The 8,384-nt window shown below is 43.4% G+C and overlaps 1 long non-coding RNA gene and 1 pseudogene across 1 annotated transcript in view; both read right to left on the reverse strand.

Annotated features, from left to right (window-relative positions):
• LOC108537202 (uncharacterized) overlaps positions 1-6,736 on the reverse strand; it is a 25,931-nt gene extending 19,195 nt beyond the window's left edge. Inside the window, exon 1 of the long non-coding RNA XR_001887729.1 lies at positions 6,684-6,736. This is a non-coding gene — a long non-coding RNA (uncharacterized LOC108537202). The remainder of the gene's footprint in view (positions 1-6,683) is intronic.
• LOC108537201 (60S ribosomal protein L36a-like) lies at positions 1,083-1,395 on the reverse strand (annotated as a pseudogene).
• Positions 6,737-8,384: the final 1,648 nt, after the last annotated feature.

Here is an 8,384-nt window from a genome sequence, read left to right on the forward strand (position 1 = left end):
AAAGGGAATTTTCCAGTTTTGCCCATTCAGTATGATATTGGCTGTGGGTTTGTCATGCTAAAAACGCTCAATAAATTCGGTATTGATGGAACGTACCTCAAAAGTTGACCTTTTTTTAAGGGTTAAGATAGCCTCCATACCTGACCTAGAATGGGAAGAGGTGGTCAGGAAAGGGTTTCTTGAGGAAGTGGCATTTGAGCTGAGAGTTGAAGAAAGGAGGGCAGGCAAGAGGCAGGCCTTGCTGACAGGGATCTGTGGTACCCACACAGACCCTAGAGTGGGAGGGAGAAGCCAGAGTTTAAAGAAGGGAATCAAGGCCACTTGGCTGGCCCAGGACAAAAACGGGGAGAGAGGCCTGACATGAAGCTGGGGAGGGTGGCTTGTGGGTCTTCATGTTTCCTATTTACTTACAATGCTTGAAAGTCTTTGCTAATCTAATGCCAATCATTTACGTACACCCAACTCCACAACACACACAGAGGTTTATAACTGGAAAGGCACAAGAGGGAAAACTGCACATCCCAGAGGGCAGCTGCTCATGGGACTGATGTCTGACATTCAGAATTAAGTTGTGTGGCCCTGAAACACCACAGCAAATCCCCAGTTAAGCAGATATAGATGGGCTTGCTTAATTTCAAATACACCTACCGACTTAAAGCAAGAAAGATCAGATATTCTTTCCCTTCCAGGTGCCACAATGCAGAGATGCTGGAAGTCCTGGCCCAGAATTGTAATTTACCTAATTTTTGCATAAGATTTGCGTAACAAATTTGGGCTATTTGATTCCCAAGACATGAAACTGTTTCTGCAAACAGATAACCACCTTCAAACTCAGGAGTAATTGCTTCATAGACAAGATAGAGAAGAAATTTGCAAATTTCCAAATCCTTGCAAATTTCCAGGCCAGTTAGGAGAAAAAGGAATCAGGTAGAAGTCTACTCATTTGCTGTGGTCTGAAGAAGGTCTGGCAGATATATTTCTCATCCAGTCATCCAGGGCATCCTGTCCAGCAGAAGTTTTGTTTTTTTTTTCTTTTGAACATAAACTCAAGATTTTATTGTCTTCACAATAAAAGATGACACTTAGAACTGGATCACTTGGCCCTCTCTCTTCTTATCTCCGCCCAGTTCAAAATGCTTGCATCTTTTAATAGCCAGCATTCTCTTAGATCTGCAGTTGGGTTACTCAAGCCTTAGCACAATCTTCTTTGTAGTTTTAGCCTTTTTCCGGAAAATCGGCTTACTTTGCCCACCATAGCCACTCTGCTTCCTGTCATACCGCCGCTTTCCCGGGGCATAGAGAATCCTTGACCTTCTTGTACTGTGTCACTTTGTGGGATTGGTGCTTGCCACACTTCTTACAGAAAGTCCAGCGGGTTTTAGGGACATTAACCATGCTTGTGTGAGTGCTATCGGCACAGAAAGCAGACAGAGCTTTTTTAGGGCCCATGAAATGGATGTTTGGAAGAAGAATGTTAGTACAAATCACTAGAGCCTAGGATCCATCTGGAAGGAGACTCAGGGGAAATCTCATGAACAAATTTTAGCTGGTCCACCCACACTATTGGGTGGTGTGGTGAAGTTTGTGCCAAAATTGGGCCCTGAATCCAGTTTCTGCAGGCTTCACGCTTTCTGGTTAAATACTAACTTCTGGACGTGGGGAGAGCAGGTAGGTGGTGAGAAGCAATGCATCTATCAGCTTCCACCTCCACAGTCCCACCCCAATCAGCGATTTGTTCTCTTGCATGCTCCCCCAACATTAACCCATAACAGGTGGCTCCTGAACTGCCCTGTAGTGGGGGCTGAGGGGCTGCAGTCTGATTGGACAGGGAAGGCTGGGAGACCGGTTTTAAACTTGTGTTAGCATGGCAGACATATTGTTTTTACTTAGACTGTGTTTATGTAGTGTCTGGGGAAGCCAAGAAAGGCTAATGGAGCTTACAGGGGTATTAGGGGCACCCCTTTTCTTATAAGAACAGGTTATTTGGCCAAGTGCTGTGGCTTACGTCTGTTATCCCAACACTTTGGGAGGCTGAGGTGGGAGGATCGCTTGAGCCCAGAATTTGAGACCAGCCTGGGCAACATGGTGAAACCCATCTCTACCAAAAAGTACAAAAATTAGCCAGGTGTGGTAGCATGCACCTGTAGTACCAGCTACTCCGGGGGCTGAGGCGGAAGAATCACTTGAGCCCAGGAGGTCGAGGCTGCAGTGAGCCATGATTGTGTCTCTGCACTCTAGCCTGGGTGACAGAACTAGACACTGCCTCAAAAAAATAAAATAAGAACAGGTTTTTGTTTTTGTTTTTTTAAACCAGGTGAATGAATAAAAGAAGAGTAGGTACTAATCAGTGACACAAGGACCTTTTTTAGGATTTCCATTTCAACCAAGAGAACCTACCCTCACCCTCCCCACAGGGTTGTTTCAGGGCTTCTGGTAGTTTCTGGACTTGTTTCAGTCTCACAGCCTCTGAACTATGACTGCTGCACATTGCTTCTCCTTCTCCTTCGCCGGCAGAGGTGGTCACCAGGGCAAAGTGGGCAGGTGAAGGCTCTTCCTCCTAGGAGCCAAGTGTGTGTCGGTCTCCCCTGTACAAGCCAACTCCACCCCACATGAACACAAACCTTCACTGGCAGCACTAGTAGCAGGACCATTGGCAAGCGTCCCAGTGATTGCCGCCTTGCTGTTGCACATTGAGCTCTTTTTGCGAGGCGGAGAAAAGAGTCCTGGGAGAACAAATGTTGCTTTTTGGGCGCAAATGATTTACTGACATCTTCCGTGTTTGTATCATTACGCTTTTTCCTGTCACCTATGGCCTTGCTTGCTACCAATTGCCATTACTCTCATAGTTGTACACATGGCTACCACCTCTAACTTCCACTGGAACAATTATCCACTGGTTACAACCCCTACTTTAAAAATAAACATTGGCATAGAAAAAAATGAACATCACAAATGTTAATTTGCCTACCAGCACCTTTCCGTATAAGCTAAATGTGAATTCCTACTCTTAGTTTTGTGATGTTAACTACCAAACATGCCAGGAGTATCTTGCAGAGGTAGGAAAACCCACCCACCCAATTAATGAGAATCTGCTATTGAAGATAAAGAATCCTATGATAAATCACTCCTTCTAGTAACATTTCAAGAGGTGAGAATGTTCCAATGCCAAAATAATTCATACTTATTGCAGTGTGCTTATTGAGAAGGAAAATTATGACTAGCCCTTCACTCTGAGATAATCCTCTTTACTCAAAGATAATCACCATTGCTTGAGGTCTTTGTTTTCTTCAGTCCTTTGCTTTTAGACAGGTATAGTTTTTGTTTCACAAAAAAATGGGATCGTACTATACATGCTCTTATAACCTACTTTTTCCATTTAACTATCTTGATCATCTTGCCATAACTTTGAATCACTTTCTAGGACTTAATTTTACTGGCTGTTATCATTCGATTATGTAGGCATACCATAATTTACAGAGCTAGACTCCTATCTGAGTTGTTTCCTTTATTGTTGGGATGGAGGTAGTACTATTAAAATCATGCTGTAACAAATATTCTCAAAGAGAAATCTTTGTGGGTTTGTGTAATATTTCCTTAGGATAAATTCTTAGAATTGATGTTCCGTGGTTGAAGGATATATACAACATGTTAAAGTATTTGATTCATACTATCAGCTAGAAGAGCTGTACCAATTTCCATTTCTGCCAGCAGCCTAAGAGAGTGCTCATCCCTGTGGGCAAGGATAATAAATTCATTCCAACCCACCTGAATTGCCACAGGCCCCATTGCTTATAAAAGTCATAAAAATAATTAAAATTGTATATCAATCCTAAAAGATGTGCTGGGGGCCAGGACGGCTACATGTAATCTTAAAAGTCCAGAATAGAAACACAAACAATAAGAAAAAATGAAAATTGAGTTTTGTGACTGTGTAAAACACTATCTACTAACCCATCACTCCATACTTCTAAAATCTGGTTGTTCTCAGGGGTCTGGGACAGCAGTTTTGATTTCCTAGCACAGCCTGGCTCTGAGTATAAAAGTCTCCCACCCATAGCACTGCCACTGACCTCCGAGGTGTAGGACAGGCTGGTCAGTATGAGCTCAACTGGGTTCTTTGGTTTTCCCCCTAGACCTACAGGAAGAGGAACAGGGCAGGGATAGAGTAGGCACTTTTTAAATGTTCTCAGTTTGGGATATAGTAGATGCCCACAGTAAGAAATATATCCAATACTAGGAAGAAACATTGCAGAAGCTGTCCTACAATTTACCAATCAATCTAAAAAGTGAGTGCGTACCTATTAGGCCCACAGTAATGAGATCACCATCAAACCTCAAGCAAGCCCTGGGGATTCATCTGCAGGCCTATGAATGGTTCCACCACACCTCTGTAGGGATTGTGTAGAAAAGCCAGTGACACTTCGGCTGCTTGTTACTCGCCACATCTGCAACCTGATTCAACGGCCAAATCCACAGAGACCTGGGTACCAGATGAACCCTGGCTCTACCACTTACTTAGTTGGACTAACTTGGCCAAGTTACTTAACTTCTCTCAGCCTCAGTTTCCTCCTCTTTGACCTGGCAATGACATCCGTAAGGATTAAATGTAATAATATATGTAGCACCCTGCTAGGTACATAGTATATATCCCATCTAATATTAACCCTTTCACAGAGCCCTTCCCAGAGCCAAGAATTTTCCCATGTGACAATCTAGGCTAACGCTGCCAATGGAATTTTCCATGATGATGCAGATATTCTATTTTTGCTCTGTCCAATATCATAGTCACTACTCCAATGTGGCTACTGAGTCCTTGGAATGCAGCTAGTGCAACATAACTGAATTTTAAATTTAAGTAAATTAAAAGTTAAACAGTCACATGTGGCTAGTGGCTACTGTATTAGAGAACATACCTCTAAACACCTCTAAACATTACTTCCCTTTTTTTTTTTTTGTGATGGAGTCTCACTCTGTCGCCCAGGCTGGAGTGCAGTGGCACGATCTCAGCTCACTGCAACCTCCGCCTCCACGATTCTCATGCCTCAACCTCCTGAGTAGCTGGGACTATAGGCACATGCCACCATGCTCGGCTAATTTTTTGTATCTTTAGTAGAGACAGGGTTTCACCATGTTGGCTAGGCTGGTCTTGAACTCCTGACCTCAGGTGATCTGCCCACCTTGTCCTTCCAAAATGCTAGGATTAACAGGTGTGAGCCACCGGGCCCAGCCTGGACATTACTTCCTGCATTAAAGATCTGAGCAGAGAAGCCAGAAGTCTGAGAAAAGGTGAATACATATTGCCAGGGCACAAGGGAAGGGGCAGAGGCCATGGGTGCTGTATCGTCAGAAAAGCCAGAGAGATATTCAGAGAATTCAAGCCTTGCTCAGCCCTAGAAAGAAAGGCTGGTGGGGTGATAGCAGGAGGCTGGTGAACTATCTTCTGCCATGGGACAGGAGCAGCTGCAGCAGCCGCATGGAGTAGTAAGATGGTTCTCAGGTTGAGAGTTGCCATTTACTTTGGAAGCTGATAGTGACATGAAAGAAAGCCACGGGGCAGTGCTGAAATCCACATATCTCTTATCGAGAGGAGGGAGCCTGACTATACTGTTCAAAAGAACATTTGCACGTCTTGAATGAAGTGATAAACAGCAGTTCCCTAGAACCTGTCTCCAAAATAAAGGGGAGTTTCAGGTTATACAGTGTTTTTGAAAATAAGAGTGGAGGGTGCAGATGTCCTGGAGAGACCTGTCCCTCCCAGTGAAAGATCCTCTGGTAGTCCACAGTTCTATATTCCCTACCTATTTTACTCTTTTGTACCCTGAAATTTACTCAACGTGGAGGCTTTTTAAAGGATATGAACAGTAAGAATGAAGAATTCAAACGACTTTCGGTTAAGTTAAATTCTACCATATTTTCAGGGAAAAACAATGTTCAAGTGTTCAGTCAGGATCTTGGCCAGTGAAACTCTTCCACTTCTCCCCACCTGCAAGAGTATGTTTTTCTTTGACATTTGAGCTCGTCTCCCCTGTCTCTGATGTTTTCCTCACTGCCCTTTTTGCCTCCTCACTGAAGCAAAAAGAACAGAGCCTCGGCTAATTACTCTCAGATCAAATAATACTGGTTATTGTAATTGGTCATTGTCCGAAAACACTGAGTTCTTCTTAGCCCGGAGGTTGCCTGGCACAGCTTAGTTAGCTAACTATTCCCGGAATGTCTCTATTATCTGTTTTACTTTGCAAAAGAAACTAGGGATTTGTTGAAAGCTGGTAATAAAAGTCTGCCCTGGTCTGAGCCGAGACTGCGTAGAGAGGGCCTGGGAAAGCATGACCCCCATGAATCAAGTTGCCCCCCCTCCAATAGCCACTCAATGATGTTATTTGGTTTCTCTGTGTCAGAGAATAATAAACCCACTAGGTTTTCTTGCAGACCAACACTGCCTGTTCTCAGGGCCTGGGGCATGGCTGAGGGACACAAAACAATTTTAATGACCAAACTCACTGAAAGTAAAATGGTTCATAGAGAAAAACTAACAGACTCGCAGGGGTCTGGGGCTCCCAGAGGCATCTTCCTACAGCTTAGAGCCCCCACATGGAAGTGCTCACGGGCTGCTGTTCAGTGGACTGAGATCCAGGGAAATGTCTCTCCAATCCTGCTTAACGATCTCTTCCTGAGGTAGTACTCACCTGTTCCAGACAACATGAAGGCTTCGAGGCGTAGGCAGCGGGAACCATTCTGGGAAGGATACAGAGGGCGTTAAAAAATAAAATCAACCCGAAAACCCGGTTGCCAAATATACTGTTAAAATTCTAAATGCTCTTCTTGGCTTGCTGGAAAAAAAGGATTCAAGCATCAGGTAGGCTACCGTGATTTTTAAAGCCTCATCTCCTGCTAAATTTTTATGATTTGGTGAAAGGTCACTATTATGGGTAGAATTATGTGCTCTCAAAATTCACATGTTGAAGTCCTAACCCAACTACTTTAGAATATGATCTTATATGGAAATAGGATCGTTGCAGATGTAATTAGTTAAGATGAAAGCACTAGGGTGGGCCCTAATGCAATATGACTCGCATCCTCCTAAAAAGGCAAAAAAAATGTGGACTGAGAAATAGACGTGCATCAGAGAAGGTGAAGTGAAGAGATTCAAGGAGAAGATGACCATCAACAAGCCAAGGAGAGGGACCTGGATCAAACTCTCCCTCACACCCCTCCCAAGGAGCCAACCCTGCCAACACCTCAATTTCAGACTTCCCAGTCTCCAGAACTGTAAGATGATACATTTCTGTTGCTTAAACCACCCAGTCCAAGACTTTGTTACAGCAACTCTAGCAAACTAATACAGTCAACATATTCAGTAAAGTCAGCAAACATTTGTTTAACATATACTGTGTGCAGAGCATGTACCAAGTGCTGGGAAGAATACAAAACAGATCAAAAGAAACCCCACTACTTCTACAGAGCTTACAATTCATTTGGGAGAACAAGTATATGTGCGTGAAATGTGATGAATAATGAGGCAGTCTTAAAGACTCAAAAGTGGTAAAAAAAAAAAAAAAAAAAAAAAAAGTCAGGGGAGCCAGGCATGGTGGCTCTTGCCTGTAATCCCAGCACTTTGGGAGGCCCAGGCTGGAGGATTAGTTGAGACCAGGAGTTCAAGACCAACCTGGACAACATAGTGAGACCTGTATCTACAACAACAACCGAGCCTGGTGGCATGTGCTTATAGTCCCAGCTACTTGAGAGGGTGAGGTGGGAGGATCACTGAACCTGGGAGGTTGAGGCTGCAGTGAGCTGTGATTGTGACACTCACTCCAGCCTGGGAGACAGAGCAAGACCCTGTCTCAAAAAAAAAATAATAATTAAAAAAAAGGGGGGGGAGCTAATTTTGTATGTCACTTGTGGTAAAAATGCAAGTGAATCCTGGCTTGAATATTCCTGAATAGGTGATAATAAAAATTGGAGCACTCTACAGCATTTATATTTGGGTATACGTGTTTCTATGATTCTTAGTCTTGATACCATTTAACCCAAACAAAAACCATTCTAAAAGGGAATGATTTTTCATTCACTCAAGAAATACTAACTGAATGCTTCTTCCATGTTAGGGCTGTAAGAGGAGCTGCAGGGGAGGCAAGTTGATGGATGCTCTTCATCAAATTTCCTCCATTGTCCACTCCAAATTGAAAAAAGAGTATTTCAACTCTCATTCAAAATGGTATCTCTGCCTTATATTTTTCTTAGGCCTGAAATTTAATTATTTTGTTTATTAGTTTGTTTAGAGACAGGATCTCACCCAGGCTGGTGAGTACACTAGCATGATCATGGCTCATTGCAGCCTGGAACTCCTGGCCTCAAGTGATTCTCCCATCTCAGCCTCTGGAGTA

The sequence above is a fragment of the Rhinopithecus bieti genome, unplaced genomic scaffold (assembly GCF_001698545.2).
Source record: "Rhinopithecus bieti isolate Rb0 unplaced genomic scaffold, ASM169854v2 scaffold_14229, whole genome shotgun sequence".
NCBI classification, from domain to species: Eukaryota; Metazoa; Chordata; class Mammalia; order Primates; family Cercopithecidae; genus Rhinopithecus; species Rhinopithecus bieti.